Here is a 16772-nt window from a genome sequence, read left to right as displayed (position 1 = left end):
CATTTTTTCTACACATGAAACACCGTCGGCCGTGGCCGGGACACCAGAAAATACACTCTTTAAGGGATTTATCTGGGTAGCCGTAAAAACGGCTTTTTTGTGCAGGCAAGCGGGCAATGGAACCGGCTTGTTGGCTGCTAAATACGCTGGACCAGTCACGTTTCCTGGAACTGGACGAGCGGCAAGCTTTGGTGGAAGTCCGGCCGCAGCGGGACTTGGACACCGTCGCTTTCCTAGGCGTGCTAGGACGATTTCGGGGCCTCTGGCTTCAACGCAACCTTTTGCCGCGGGGCGGCGGCTGGATGAGCGAGAGCGCGGTCTCGAGCTCTGGGTCTTGATCTTGATCTTGACCCAGGCAGGAAGCGCATATGACATGGCGGTCCCCGTCGCTGAGTGCGGCTTTGCACGAGCCGCAAGAAGGCATCTTGAAAAAGACGCAGCTCTTTTAGATAGTGTGAGTCGCACCGGCGAACACACACACACAGTGCAGAGAAAGGATATGGGCGCTGGATAGCGCAGCAGGAGACCGAGATTCTCGAGGTGATCGAGTAAAATGGTCCTGTGCTCTACGAGCTCCGAGTGAGATTGGGCTAGAATCAGCCAGTCGTCCAGATAGTTCAGCACTCGTATACCCCGTAGTCTGAGGGGTGCGAGGGCTGCGTCCATGCACTTCGTAAATGTACGGGGTGCCAGGGACAAGCCGAAAGGCAGGACTGTACTGATATGCCTGGCCCTCGAAGGCGAATCTCAAAAATTGCCTGTGACGTGACGCTATCTGTATTTGAAAATATGCGTCCTTTAGATCTATTGACACAAACCAGTCCCCTCGGCGGACATGCGCGAGGATTTTTCTGGTCGTGAGCATCCTGAACTGGCGCTTCAGAAGCGCTCTGTTCAGCTGCCGCAGATCTAGTATGGGTCTGAGACCCCCGTCTTTCTTGGGCACCAGGAAGTATCTGCTGTAAAGCCCCCCTTCGCTTTGAGCTTGAGATAGGGGTTCTATAGCCCCTTTGCTCAACAGTTTCAGAATCTCGGCTCGAAGTAGATGAGCTACTTTCGATTCTACCATGGTCTCGACGCGCGCCATGAAGCGGCGAGGGCGCCGGAGAAACTGCAGCGAATAGCCTTCTTTTATGATGTTCAGCACCCATCTCGAAACCCCGGGAAGCTTTTCCCACGCAAGCTCAACTCCTCTGCAGTGTCTAACTGAGAGGGGGAGGGCTGGGCTAGTTTCATGTCTGTGTGTGGGCGTGGGCGCAGAGCAGCGGGCACATACACCACTTTTACAGCATTGCTCGCGTGAGCAGAGCGTATGCATACTGGTCCTGTATTTACAGAGACCGTGAGACATGTGGGAAGTAGCGTTTGTGGGCACTGGGTAGTGGGCACGTTTGCTACGTTTAAAGTGCAATCGATCTGAGTCGATTTTTATGTGCGCAAGCCCTGTGTGAAGGGCTGTGCTTGTGTGTAGGAATGGGCACTGAGTAGTGGGCATTTTTTCTACACATGAAACACCGTCGGCCGTGGCCGGGACACCAGAAAATACACTCTTTAAGGGATTTATCTGGGTAGCCGTAAAAACGGCTTTTTTGTGCAGGCAAGCGGGCAATGGAACCGGCTTGTTGGCTGCTAAATACGCTGGACCAGTCACATTTCCTGGAACTGGACGAGCGGCAAGCTTTGGTGGAAGTCCGGCCGCAGCGGGACTTGGACACCATCGCTTTCCTAGGCGTGCTAGGACGATTTCGGGGCCTCTGGCTTCAACGCAACCTTTTGCCGCGGGGCGGCGGCCGGATGAGCGAGAGCGCGGTCTCGAGCTCTGGGTTTGGCGGCGTTGTGAAGAGGAGGCGGTGGGCGGCGGCCTAGGCTGTGAGCTCTGAGCAGACGGTTTCGCACGGCCTGGAGCACTGGAGCACTGGAGCACCTGCAGAACTGGAGCGCTTCGGGAGGAAGTGCTTCATGGCCTGGGTCGCTTTCTGCACCTCAGCGAACCTATCGGCGAAGTCTTTGACCGAGGTTCCGAAGAGGCCGGCAGGGGAAAGCGGCGCGTCGAGGAACGCGGTGCGTTCTGACTCAGTCATGTCCGAGAGCGTCAGCCACAGATGTCTCTCAGACACGGTGAGCGAGGCCATGCTCCGTCCAATGGCCTGTGCTGCTGACTTGGTGGTGCGAAGAGCTGTAGCGCTCCTCAAGTCCGGCACGCAGATTGCGTCAGGTCCTCTCTCATCCAGCTTACGGAGGAGATCGGCCTGGTATATAAGGAGCGTGGCCATGGTGTGCAATGCTGACGCGGCCTGCCCGGCGGCGGAGAAAGCGCGGCGGAGCAGGGCTGACGTCGTGCGGCAGGCTTTTGAGGGCAGCGCCATCTTAGCACGCCGTCCAGCGGAGGGCGGGCATAAGTGCGCTGCAATAGCCTCTTCGACCGGCGGCAGGGAGTGGTAGCCTCTGTTCTTTGCGTCGTCGACAGCGGAGAACGCCAAAGAGACAGAGGATCGTGTCCTGGCCGAAAAAGGGGAGCCCCAAGACTTAGCGACTTCTTCATGAAGCTCAGGAAGAAAAGGCGCTGGCTTGGATGCAGGTGAAACGCGCTCCCCAGGCAGGAAGTAGCCGTCCAGCCGGTTGTGAGCAGGCTGCTCAGGCGTAATCCACTCGAGGCCGAGGCTCGCCGTGGCCTGAGTGAGTACGCGCATGAGCTCCGCCTCAATGCTCGCTCTCTTCCCCGTAGAAGCACGGGCAGGGGGGGCGGGATCCTCAGAGCTCGCCCAATCCTCAGAGCTCGCCCAATCCTCACTGCCTGATGCTAGGAGAGAGCAGGAATCCCCCTCTCGCAGCAGCGCGTCGATCTCATCAGCGTCATCGACAGAAGCGGCGGCAGACCGCGGCCGCTGTCCGTCCGGAAGTGAAGCTGATGAAACCGGAGAAGCAGGCGGGCGCACCGGCGAGCTTCGACGGCTGGGAGAGGGCTCCGGGATTCGCTGAGCGCGGCGCTTTTTACGGCGCGGCACAACAGCAGGTGTGGGCGCAGTCTCGCTGAATAGTGCCAAGCGAGTCCTCAGAGTCGCTAATGGCAACAGCTCGCAGTGAGGGCAGCCGCCGTCAGCGAGCGCGAGAGCTGCGTGATCTTGACCCAGGCAGGAAGCGCATATGACATGGCGGTCCCCGTCGCTGAGTGCGGCTTTGCACGAGCCGCAAGAAGGCATCTTGAAAAAGACGCAGCTCTTTTAGATAGTGTGAGTCGCACCGGCGAACACACACACACAGTGCAGAGAAAGGATATGGGCGCTGGATAGCGCAGCAGGAAGGCGATGAAGGCGGCGCGGCCAGCAGCTTCGTCGACTCGTCCCGCCGAGGTGCTTCTTCAACAGCGCGGCTTCTTCTCGGATCCAGCGATGTGAGTTGCTTCGCTGAAGGATGAAAAACCAGAGATATAAAGCCTGCGAGCGGTATTTATAGACCTAAGCCACGCCCGTTTCGGCGGGACGTGACGCAGAGGGCGCGAAGCGCCCTCATTGGGTCTGACGTCACTCTAGGTCTCGCTCGATAGGCTTAAGCAGTTGCCAGCAGACCAGCCAATAGGCGCGCGAGCTGCCTCGCCTATGTCTGTATGCTGCCGCAACGCGTTTTACATTAATACAAAATTAAGGATAATTTTTTGGCTTCAGTATTCTCATGGAAAAGGATTTTCCCCTAGCGTATTCTACGCAGTACGAGAGAATCTCTCGTAAGAGAACTACTTGCATCATGTTTAGTGCAATGTCATTTTGAGTAAGCATGCATTTCTTGGATGTCTGATCTGTATTGTGTATGGTTGGATAAGTTACAGAAATCTCTAAATAAATTGATACGATTCGGGTTTGAGTAGTTTTGCACATGTTGATGATCCCATTTTAGGGATTCATTGATTTCCCATTGATTTATTTTATTTATTTCCCCAGCCAAAAAATAAATACAATTTCTTACTGATCCCAAACTTTTGAACGGTAGTGATTAATATTACACAAAATACTACAAAAGATTTATATTTCTGTTATTTGTAACTTTCTATTAATCAAAGAATCCTGAAAAAAAAAAATTAGCATCAAATTCTCATATTAGAATGATTTCTGAAGGATCATGTGACACTGAAGACTGGAGTTATGATGCTAAAATTCAGCTTTGGTCTCAGGAACAAATTATACTTTTCTTTTTTTTTAATTGTAATAACATTTCACAACATTACTGTTTTTTTAAATGCAGCCTTGGCGAGCAGGAGAGGCTTTTAAAAATATGCCTGATAAAAGTTGAATAAGGCTACTGGGAATGGCATCAAATACTACAGCAAACTCTTTAGTAGTTACAGGGATCTTATAATGATTAAGGAATTCACAGTAAAGAGATGTTCATTATTCTTATAACTGTCTGACCAAAATTATACCGTTATTGTACAAGTTTCTGTAAAATAAAGATTTATTTTTAAACGTAATATATTGTTTGGTTCCAAATTACAGAGTTGAGTGGAGAAAAGGTATGCTTAAAAATGAGTTTTTGACAATCTATCGTTTATTTCGTCTCGCGGTGATGACGTCAAAACTTTCGCGGTCGCGCGTCTCCTCAGTCTTTTGAGGTAAACAGTTCACACGTTAAATCTCGTAACTGCACAGTAAAGTTTACTCAACATATTACGGGGTCTTTTCAGAAAGGTTTTCATCGTGTGTCTTTCTTTTCCCATACAAAACGGTAAGATGTTAGCGAACTTCTTTGTTGTTATGAAGTTATTAGGGAATCGGATTCATGTGGACAAATTACAAGGGTTGATAATGTCATCAGCGGCTGTCTTTATATTTACATTTATATTACTGTTGTAATATTTTACTGTATCATTCTTGTATTCTCTACATTCTTGTTGAATGAGTATTGATAGTCTATGGCTCATCACTATTATCAGAGCAGCTGAAAAGCCTCTTTATTTCATGTCAATAGATCCTGTTTTCTCCTCATTCATTATGCTGATGTCTTCAGATCTGTAAATTGACACATTAAGCTAATTTTATTGTCAACAGATTTGAGCAAACGATACGATCAGCTATTGTGACATCTGCAAGATATAGGTAAGTTTCATAATGGCTTTTATTTCAATAATCTGTGATGAACCATGTTTCATATGCAACTCAATAAACAAAAAAAAAAGTTGAGTTAACTGTATTGGTGCGCCATTTGTTTCTTGCAAACCTGTAAATATATGTTTATGTTTTAATCTTTTTTTTTATTCTTAATTTTTTATAATGTGACCATAAATACTTAAAGTGGGAGGACTATTTTTTTTTTTACTCAGTAAGTGATTTCTTCTTGATTTTGTCAGATCTGCTCCTCCTCCTTCAGTGAAGCTCCTCCTCCTTCAGTGAAGCCCCTCCTCCTTCAGTGAAGCTCCTCCTCCTTCAGTGAAGCTCCTCCCACTGCAATTCACCAATAAATGCTGGAATATTCCCATCAGCTACAAGTGAAGACGAGCATCAAACCATCAGGAAGAGCTGAAATCTGCAAAGACAGAGTTTATTGAAGGACAGTGAGAACATGAGAGATCCAGAACACTGCAGAATGAAACACACTGAAGAACAAAGAGGTTGGTGTTTATTCCTGATTCTTCATTAGTGAGGCTGAAGAACATTAAAGGGCACCTTTATTTTGAAAATGACCTTTCATGTAGTGTGTAACATAGATCTAAGTGAACAAAAACATCCTGCAAAGTTTTATATATGAAAGTTCACCGTAAAAAAAGTTATTGTCTCTCAAAAGTAGGAGTCGACTCTGAGTCAATTTAATGAATCGTTTTTCCAATGAGTCATTTTCCTTTTTGTTGTGACGTCAAGACGAAAAATTATCAAATTGGCCGCGCCCACTCATTGCGCGCGCAGACACCAGGGAAAACTTGAAAACATCATGGCCCTGTCCCAAATGGCACACTCCGGACTTGTGGACCTCCTCAGAGTCCACACTTTGGTGACGTCATGTAGCGCACACCTATAGGGCCCTTGGCGTGAGTCCACGAGGGCGCATTGAGAGGTATTTTTGGGACAGACTCGATCGTCACGCCGGAAATAACGGTCTGGTTGTTGTTGGACAGGAGAAACCACATTTTTGCGCTCCGACGTCTTATCTCCATGTCAACTACACAGCCTAATTCAGGGCTTAAAGTATTCCGGCATGAGGGCAGGTCCGGCCTCCGGCGCAGGCAAAATGTATTTATCAGGCTGCAAATTACAGTCGGAGGCACTTTAATCTGACTTGAATAACACACCGGTCCCCTTCAACCTACCTGTCACCACTATTGCCACCCGCTGGAGAACTCGACTGTTATATATTTGTCCCGATTTTCCACGCATTTGTGAAAAAAAACTCGCCTTTCCCGCACTTCTTATGGTCCCTGAATGCATCTCACACGCTGCCTCGCTCTAACGTGCTTCTCTCGGAAACCAAAACAATGAATACATGGATGCTGTAGCTAGTGTTAATGGCTTATTTACAACTTTAAACATCTAAAAGAAGCTGCGATGGGCGTTTTTTTTTTTTCTTAAAAACGGCCAGATTTTCATCCTAGGTCTTAAATTTCATTTAGTCAGGTCTAAAAAAGTGTTTACCCTCGTTCACTTCCTGAAACGCTGGCCGCAGAAAGTTATTACAAAGTAGCAAAAAAGTATGGAGTTGTAGCCTTCAAAGCGGAGCCCTAGAGCAGGGTCTCCAACACGTCGCTCGCGTGCTCCAGTCGCTCGTGGCTTGATATGAGCAGGGCTCCAGACTAACTTTTTTTATTAGGAGCGCTGTAGCCCCTGACTTAAAATTTTAGGAGCGCAAGCAGAAAATTTAGAGGCATACCTTAAATGGGATGACAAAGCACTGAGCTTAATTTGAGGTGTATAGATAAAGTTAACTTTAATTATTATCATTCATAATGTCTTAATATTAATTCAAAAGCAAAATGAGTGACAAAATATATATTAGGGAGTGAAAATAGCCAGTAAGCGTCCTCTGCAGCTATGTTTACAATAGTAATTTAATCTTTATCTTTTTTTTTTTAAATAGGGTAAACGTACCTATTAAGCTCAAGTACCCATTAAGCACACTACCATCTTGGAGCTCAGATTATAAAAAGAAACAGCAATGTATTATCCTATTTGATGTATTAACCAATTGATGTGTTTGTTACTATATACCTCCTGTAATTTTAAACCAATCAGACCATTGCACACTGAGATATGTGTGTCCATGTGTTCACACTGTCTGGCGGCTATTTTCAAAGCTGTCTGAAAACTTTCACCAGAAGAGGAGCCCCTCAGATGTGCATTTTTTATATGTTTAAGCCTTTATTTTGAAGAAGTACATCTTCTTATTGCAAAATTAAGAGATTAATGTTTAGACTTTTGAATATTATAACCTGGAACCTGGATGTGGGAAATAATTACAGTTAGATCTAAAAGATAGTTTTAGCAACATAGCCCAGATGCTACGAACATAGCTAGCTTACTAGCTGTATAAGATTGTGTGCTACATTAATATATTACTTCACAGGAATTAATGGCTTGTACTTTAAAATCCATAATATTATAATTTTACATTTTATTGATAGTCTTTGGTTTTAAACTGCTGTAATTTTTAAAGAATTCATATTATTGTTAGGTGAGCTTAAAGGGTGCACTACTATGACAATCACACAGCTTCAGTGTGACATCAATTAGAAAAAGCATAATTTCATAGATATTGTCTATAATAGTTGTTCATATTAAAATTGGTATAAACTTAATACATTACCTAGATTATTAATTTAGCTAAATATTTTCCTTTAAATTTTAATTTAATATTTATTAATTAAAAAATGTTTTTGCTCCAATTAAGCACAGTGTGTGCTCCCTTTAAGCTCACCCACATTAAACGTCTATGTAAATACTTAATAATCAGAATTTAAATATTAACTGATGGTTGTCACTATGTTAATCTTCAAAAAAATGATTAATAAACTTATTTTCACAGTCTTAAGATGACAAAAGCTAGACGAAACTATAGTGTATGCCCAAAGATGAAAGAGGCATGTCATACAAAGGAGCCATCAGAAACCTGTCGTATCTGTCCAAGAAGTTTGGAGTAGACAGGAAAGCTCTGACCCAGAGAGTTAAAGGGATACTCCACTTTTTTTTGGAAATAAGCTCATTTTACAACTCCCCCAGAGATAAACAGTTGAGTTTGGCGGTACCACTTTTAGCATAGCTTAGCATAATGAATTGAACCGGACAAGACCATTAGCATCTCTCTCAAAAAAATGATCTATTTAAAACTTGACTCTTCTGTAGTTACATCGTGTACTAAGATGGACGGAAAATGAAAAGGTGCGATTTTGAGAGTATAGTTCCTAGCCATATCAGCCTAGAAAATTTAAACTTTACATTTTCCGTCGGTCTTATTACACGATGTAACTACAGAAGAGTCGAGTTTTAAATAGGAAAAATATCGAAACTCTTTGGTCATTTTTTTGAGAGAGATGCTAATGGTCTTGTCCGGTTATGCTAAAAGTGGTACCGCCAGACCCGGAGATCGGCTGAATGGATTTGAAAACTGTAAAACTCAACTGTTTAACTCTGGGGGAGTTGTAAAATGAGCCTATTTCCAAAAAAAGTGGAGTATCCCTTTAAGGAGCACATTGGTTTGTTTTGTTATTTGATTTTTCAATATGGGTTACATAGCTGAACGTGGACTAGTCTAGATGTTGCAATGAGTTTGAATGACACATCACTATGAATAGGATAGGCTACCTGATCAAATTGAATGCCTTGTTGCTTGATTTTAGTGTTCTGTTTTTTTGTGATTGACTCTGTACCTTCAAATAAAACTTTTTTCAATTATTCCTTAAAAAGGTTGTTTAAAATAAACAAGAATTTTTAATAAAACTTGTTGTGAGCTTATTGGGAACAGGGGTGTGCTTAAAGGGTACAAAACGTACCCATTAAGCACAGCCAGACTTTTTATATTTAATGATGTACATCTTAATTGAAATACTTTTGTCATTTAAAATAAAATGAAATATTATAGTGTGAGAGATTAATATTTTATTTTAAAATAACTTCTTGTACTAAAACCAATATCTTGTGCACTAAAAATGTCTCAATGTAGATTTTGGTGAGCTTAATAGGTACGTTTACCCTAAGTGTGAGTTTCCCTACTTCTTGAAACTTTTAGTTTTATAAATAGGTCTTTAAAGGATGAACAAAAAATGTTTTGGTCAACACATTATTAAAAATAACATTTAAATATGATAATATAGTTTTGAAGTGCTGGAAAAATATGTGTAGGCTACTGTTATAACCACAGTATACCATAGTTACAGTTAGTGTTACTACAGTAAATCCAAGGTGAATGTTGCTGATCTGTGGACCTAAATCCTTCTATAACTTGTTCGCTCATTGCACATGTTTCTCCTGGTTTCCACGTCAGCGCTGTTTGATCTGATATGGTTTATAACAGAGAATTCTGCGTCAAATCTGAATGTTTCTCATTGGATCTCGCAGCAATGTTATTAATTCTGTCGCGAACTCAATGGATTTCTTCACTGGATCTCCACGATGTACAGTAACTGTTTCGCATGATCGCGATCGGCTCGCGACTGGCGAGGAGCTCTGCGCTGTCTATTATTGGTTCGAACTATTAAACGGTCTGTGAAGCAGAATGAGTGCTGAGTAGCGCAGTTTTTTCCACTTTCATTTTGTTTTTATTTATTAACATGTCACGGCATACTCTATGCTTGAGGCTGAGATTGAGTGTTTAAACTGCGAAGTGCCTGCACTGTCTGCAAACTTCGTTTTCCCCGCAGTTCTGGGACTGCAACATTCGCAGCTCATGGAGTTCATCTCCTTACAGTACCTCAACCAGCTGAATTCTCGTAGCCAGTCTTCCCGACAATAGTGGGTTCAGGCCTTTATCACCTTACAAACCTCTGACTCTGAATCATCATCATCCGACTGTGTCTGTCCGTGACATTGATATTTGTCTCCGTCTCCTTCCCACCACGGACGTTTACGCGCGCTCGATTATCTCTAGGACCCTCCCCCTCCACACATTAGCCAGTTATAGTGGCCATTCCCTATTTTTCTCACACTCATTGGCCTGCCACACATTCCAGATTCATTGACGCGCCCCTTCCACGTTTAACGTGAAAAAATAAAAAAATAAATTACTGGTCGCACATGTGCGACTGGGTGTAAAATTCAGTCGCACACTCTCAAATTTTGGTCGCAAAATGCGACCATTTGGTCGCAGTCTGGAGCCCTGATGAGCTAGCTCGCCAGAGGCCGTTCACATATCGCATCTTTTGCGCGCTCAAGTTTGTTCAAATGTAGGCGTGTGGTAAGGTTAATAATATCAGGAACAAAATTATAACTATGCAACCGTCTACTACAGTATCGCATCAGGCAGTGCATTGTAGTCTCCCTGAGGAAAAATTTGATTCATTCATTACTATAGAAGAGGAAGAATTCGCTAAACTCATTAAATCATCTAAATCTACAACATGTATGTAAGACCCTATACCGACTAAGCTACTGAAAGAGATGCTCCCAGAGGTCATAGATCCTCTTCTTAATATCATTAATTCATCTTTGTCACTAGGATATGTACCGAAAACTTTTAAGCTGGCTATGATTAAACCGCTCGTTAAAAAAACGCAACTTGATCCTACAGAATTAGTCAATTACAGGCCGATCTCGAATCTACCTTTTCTGTCAAAGATACTAGAAAAGGCAGTATCTTCACAACTGTGTTCATTTTTAGAAAGAAATGAAATCTGCGAGGATTTCCAGTCAGGATTTAGACCGTACCATAGTACTGAGACTAGTTCAGTATGGCGTACCACAAGGCTCAGTACTAGGACCGCTGCTGTTCACTCTGTACAAGCTACCCTCACTCACTCACACACACACACACACACACACACACACTCTGTACATGCTACCTTTAGGAGATATCATTAGGAAGCATGGCATTAGTTGTCACTGTTATGCTGATGATACTCAGCTCTATATTTCTTCAAAACCTAACGAAACTTACTAATTCACAAAATTAACGGAATGTATAGCTGATTTAAAAAATTGGATGACTAGTAATTTCGTACTACTTGTAGGGACCCCTAAAATATATATGCCTTTTGTTTTGAAGTATTTTAAAATATTGAATATTTGTGCTTTTCATTTTCTGTTTTCACATTTCAATATCATTTCAATGTGATATAACCAAATGTTTTTGTTTCATATCCAATGAGATAGCATTGAATGTAAATGTACTATTGCTGGCCAGTGATTGTTGAGCATGATTAGTTTGCGTCATAACGTGAGTTACGTGAAGGCTTCCCCTTCACGTAACTCACGTTATGACGCAAACTAATCACTAATCACTCCTTCCGAGCATCGCACATGGCATGAAAAGACGGTAATTTGACTGCTTTTGAGAAGTGCGTCATTTTGGAGACTTAATATATTCTGTGTAATATAAGGCCCAAAGTGTAGAGAAACAACGTGTGGTTTATTTTGTTTTTGCTATTTGAAATGGGTTTTTTTTATTTCTGTTATCTTCTCCGTGATCTTTGAGTCATAGTGCTGAGTCAAGACGTGCGTGATGAGGGCTTAACAGCTAGTGACATTCAAATTCATGGTCAATAACTGTGTCGAAGTTATTGGACGTTCATGGTGGAATTCGGAATTTTTCCGGGACTGGAAAGATTGTGTGGTTCGTTGTCATGGGATGTGGATCAACTGCATTCATCGCGTATCAGGACTGCTCGTGTGAAACTGTTCATATCGTAGACTGTTTTCGGGACTGTTGAATGTGTGAGAGTACATTAAATTCGTCAGCTGTTAATGTGCACCAACGAACTGGGCCCCAACGATAACGAACGACCGTATATTTGACTGCGTCACTGACTCGTGTATATTTGACTGCGTCACTGACTCATAACTAATTTGCATACTGAAAGGAAAAAACCTGTTGCAGGGTCCCCGCGGGTCCTTAAAAAGTCTTAAAACGTCTTAAATAAAATATACGTTTTTTAAGGTCTTAAAATGTATTAAATTTCACTAATTTTTGAAGAGTGGCATTAAATTTCATCTGGCGGCATTAAATTTCATCTGGCGGAGTTTCTCCTTTTGTCGGGAGAAACTACCGGTATTTTCCATTTCACCAGCGCACGTCCCTGTCTAAAGACAGTAAAAAGTAGCGTGTGCCTATTGCACAGGCATCACACACCATTTAGGGTGCAGTACGTGTTTTCCGTAGGCCTGTCATAAACAGACGAAGAAGTCTAGCGGCAGACGCGAGCTAAGATAGGGAAGTGCAAATTTAATGATAACTTGCTCAATGATGAGAAATATAGCGGCTGGTTACAAAAAAACGACGGTATACGAAGTGCGGTGACGCGCATATGAAAGGGGAGAAGCACAAGCGCGACGGTCAGGCAACAACTGTCCCCATCCCAGCTAACAATTTTAGGTTATAAGAACGTTTCCGTAACGTTCCCATTAAGTTATAAAAACGTTATTTCTGAATGTTCTAGAAACGTTCAAAGCGTCCAGTTTTTTAGACGTTGTATTAACGTTATTTCTTAGTTATAAGAACGTTATTCAAAACGTTATTAGAACGTTCTATTCTCCTGTTATATAAATGTTGTATTAACGTTCTTGCTTGGTAATAAGAACGTTGTTCAAACGTTATTGGAACATTCAATTCTTAGGTTATAAGAACGTTTCCATAAAGTTCCCATTAAGTTATAAAAACGTTATTTCTGAATGTTCTAGGAACGTTCAAAGCGTCCAGTTTTTTGGACGTTGTATTAACGTTATTTCTTAGTTATAAGAACGTTATTCAAAACGTTATTAGAACGTTCTATTCTCCTGTTATATAAATGTTGTATTAACGTTCTTGCTTGGTTATGAGAACGTTGTTCAAACGTTATTGGAACATTCAATTCTTAGGTTATAAGAACGTTTCCATAACGTTCCCATTAAGTTATAAAAACGTTATTTCTGAATGTTCTAGGAACGTTCAAAGCGTCCAGTTTTTTGGACGTTGTATTAACGTTATTTCTTAGTTATAAGAACGTTATTCAAAACGTTATTAGAACGTTCAATTCTCCTGTTATATAAACGTTGTATTAACACTCCTGCTTTGTTATAAGAACGTTATTCAAACGTTATTAGAACGTTCAATTCTTAGGTTATAAGAACGTTTCCATAGCGTTCCCGTTAAGTTATAAAAACTTTATTTCTGAATGTTCTAGGAACATTCAAAACGTCCAGTTTTTTAGACGTTGTATTAATGTTATTTATTAGTTATAAGAACGTTATTCAAAACGTTATTAGAACGTTCTATTCTCCTGTTATATAAATGTTGTATTAACGTTCTTGCTTGGTAATAAGAACGTTGTTCAAACGTTATTGGAACATTCAATTCTTAGGTTATTGTCACGATCCACACAGGGAAACAGAGAGATCCAATATGCAGTAGTATATTTTATTGGGCAAATCCAAAATCATATCCAGTCCAGGCAGAGGTCAATATCCAATAGAGCAATCCAACAAAAACAGGTACAAGACAACGGCAAAAACAGAACTTGGAAGTGGTGTGATACAAACAAGGACTCCGTGACACATACTAAAACAGACAGGGTATATATACACAGGGAAATAACAATGCTAATGGGGAACAGGTTGAGTGCAATGATCAGTGATAAGGGGCAGCTGAGTGCAATGAAAAGACAAGGATCATGGGGGATGTAGTTCAAGAGTGTGATGGACACCGTGGGGAAGGAGGACATCTAGTGGTGACCCAAGGAACATAAACCAGACACTGTGACAGTTATAAGAACGTTTCCATAACGTTCACATTAAGTTATAAAAACGTTATTTCTGAATGTTCTAGGAACGTTCAAAGCGTCCAGTTTTTTGGACGTTGTATTAACGTTATTTCTTAGTTATAAGAACGTTATTCAAAACGTTATTAGAACGTTCTATTCTCCTGTTATATAAATGTTGTATTAACGTTCTTGCTTGGTTATGAGAACGTTGTTCAAACGTTATTGGAACATTCAATTCTTAGGTTATAAGAACGTTTCCATAACATTCCCATTAAATTATAAAAACGTTATTTCTAAGTGTTTCTAGGAACGTTCAAAACGTCCAGTTTTTTAGACGTTGTATTAATGTTATTTATTAGTTATAAGAACGTTATTAAAAATGTTATTAGAACGTTTAATTATCTTGTTAAAAAGCATTGTATTAATGTTATTGCTTGGTTATGAGAACATTATTCAAAACCTTATTAGAACGTTCAATTATCTGTTGCATAAACGTTGTATTAACGTTCTTCCTTGGTTATAAGAACGTTATTCAAACGTTATTAGAACGTTCAATTCTCCTGTTATATAAACGTTCTCTTAAGGTTTTTCTAAGATTATGAAAAACGTTCTTAAAACATTCCATTCACTTGTTTAAACATTTAAACATTCTCAATGTTTTTGCAAATAATGTATATATGACAATCATTTTATAAAAGCACCTTATTAAGAACTTTCAAATTTAAAAATTAAGACAAAAGATCTAGAAAGATAATTAAAATCAAAAAGACCCATGAATCATGTCTATAATATGTGTAATGTAGTCCATTGAGACGAGCTGAAGTGAACTAAAGTGTAGTTTATTTCAAGATACAGATACAATTGAAACCAACTTGGGTTAAATTGAAATATGAAATTAACATGAAAATAAACCTGGACTAACATAGAACAAACTGATTAAACTTCAAAATAATGAAACTTGAAACAAAACTAAAACAACCTCTAACCCTAACCTATCAGAAAGCTAAATAAAACAAAAACATTTTAAATGACATTATTCACAATCACATCAGCTTCCACTTCCAGCACATCGGACTGGACTGGACCCTGAGAGGATCTCCGGAGATACTGCAGGGAGAAAATAAAACAGTGTTGTATTAAAGTGTGGTGAGATTAGTATAAAAGCACTGGGATGCTGTACTTGCTCATGCACAATATCTAATTACATTTTCTGACAATTTACAAAAAGTTTAATCTGCTTTGGAATATTGGGAGAACACATGAAGATACGAGACTAGCTCTCTGCTCTTGTCCCTAAGCCCAGAGCCAGATGCTACTAAATTTATATTGCTTTTCATGCTCAAGGACTTTGCATTGTTTCTATTTTAATGCACTCTTAAAGTTTAAATTGCATTAATGAACCGTGCCACATCCCAAAACTGCAATCTAATGATAACTTTGCTTAAATCAAAAATATTTTAAAAGGTCATTAATGGATCATAATTATTGCACAAATATCATTAAGCAACAAAAATATTAAAATATTAAATAATTATTGAACTAAAAAATAGTACATTTATTGAATTGATGAAAAGGTACACTTAAGGTGTTTGGTCACTTGAGTGTGACCCAATTATCATATAGGAAAACACGAGGGTTAAACTCAAGAAAAACATTAATGTTGTCTCTCCATCACTCCCCAGAATAAAATGCCCCAGTTAATGTGGTCCTCGTAGTAATCAATGCATATTATGCGTTAATATTTAGCAAAAATTGCTGTGAATATAATTTGTTGTCTCCACTGATCTATATAGATCAGTGGTTGTCTCTCGCCATTGGCTACCATAATATTTTTCCAAATTAAGGTCCCATGGTATTCCACCGAAACGGGGGGGGGGGGGACTTAGGCTCTCTTTTGAGAGCTACATGAAGATTGAGATTCCACGTGACCACAAGATCAAAGTTGTGCGCAACTCTCTTTCAACGGCTCTGCATCACTGCAACGCCAGAGGCGCCGGTTACCATAGAAATTCGTGCCTACATCTGCTGCACCAAGCCAAAAATACAAATTTTAACGCAATTTGAGCAAAAAAAAAAAAAAAAATAGCTGCCTGGAGGAATTGAAAATATGGCCTTCCATACACTGTATATTATAAATTAGCACAATTTACAATACTGATGGTTGTTAAAACGCGTAATTACAGTCGCGTGAAACTGTGAAAACTGAAAAGGGTCCATTACTGTTGTCAAGTGCTCGATCCAAATATCAAATTTAAGAGGAGCCTGGGGATATCCTTCCTTTTTAAATGTCACATAGGAGCTTGTTATAACCTGTAAAACTGCAAACACTGTGGACAACTTACACGATAAAATTACAAATAAGTTACAGATTTCAGATGACGAACTTGACACGAGGCCATAGCTAAGCTAACTTAATTGAGCTAACGTTAGCCGATTAACTTTTGAATCTCAAGAACGCGTTCAAATTAAAATCAGTTTAGCTATATTGAAAAGGCGAACAAGGACACTGGAAAAGGTGAATCTAAATAAAGACATCAATGTAATTTCGCGTTTATTCTTCAGTTTTAACTACATATTTGTGTAGTGTTGTTAACTGCTCTGTGGACTGCGGGAGCAGTTTAGGTTACTCAAGACAGTTCATGCAAACTGTTGATCTAGTTAACTTTATTAAAACAGTAGCAACTGCTGCAAAACTAAGTTAATTAGCACTGATACAAGTATTTGATTCATACAACACGCAAAATTCAACTTACCTAAAAGCTGTCGTCTCCGTGTCCGACATCTTGTCCCGCTGACGCTGTGTTTGATTGACGGGTCGTGTCGTGCGCTGCAAAACCACGCCCATCTTAGGTAATAGGTCGTTCGGACGTGGGGAATGATCAGATAAAACTACAGTCTATCATAACACATT

The 16772-nt window shown here is 41.0% G+C and overlaps 1 long non-coding RNA gene across 1 annotated transcript in view; it reads left to right on the top strand.

Moving 5' to 3' along the window:
* The first annotated feature begins 4556 nt into the window (after positions 1–4556).
* Positions 4557–16772, top strand: part of LOC308701397 — a 29736-nt gene continuing 17520 nt past the window's right edge. Inside the window, exons 1-3 of the long non-coding RNA XR_014031433.1 lie at positions 4557–4716; positions 5040–5087; positions 5339–5599. This is a non-coding gene — a long non-coding RNA (uncharacterized lncRNA). The remainder of the gene's footprint in view (positions 4717–5039; positions 5088–5338; positions 5600–16772) is intronic.

Source organism: Scardinius erythrophthalmus (genome assembly GCF_964197995.2).
Source record: "Scardinius erythrophthalmus genome assembly, chromosome: 14".
NCBI lineage: Eukaryota > Metazoa > Chordata > Actinopteri > Cypriniformes > Leuciscidae > Scardinius > Scardinius erythrophthalmus.
The sequence above is the reverse complement of the archived record's forward strand: the minus strand, read 5'-3'. Positions and strand labels throughout refer to the sequence as shown.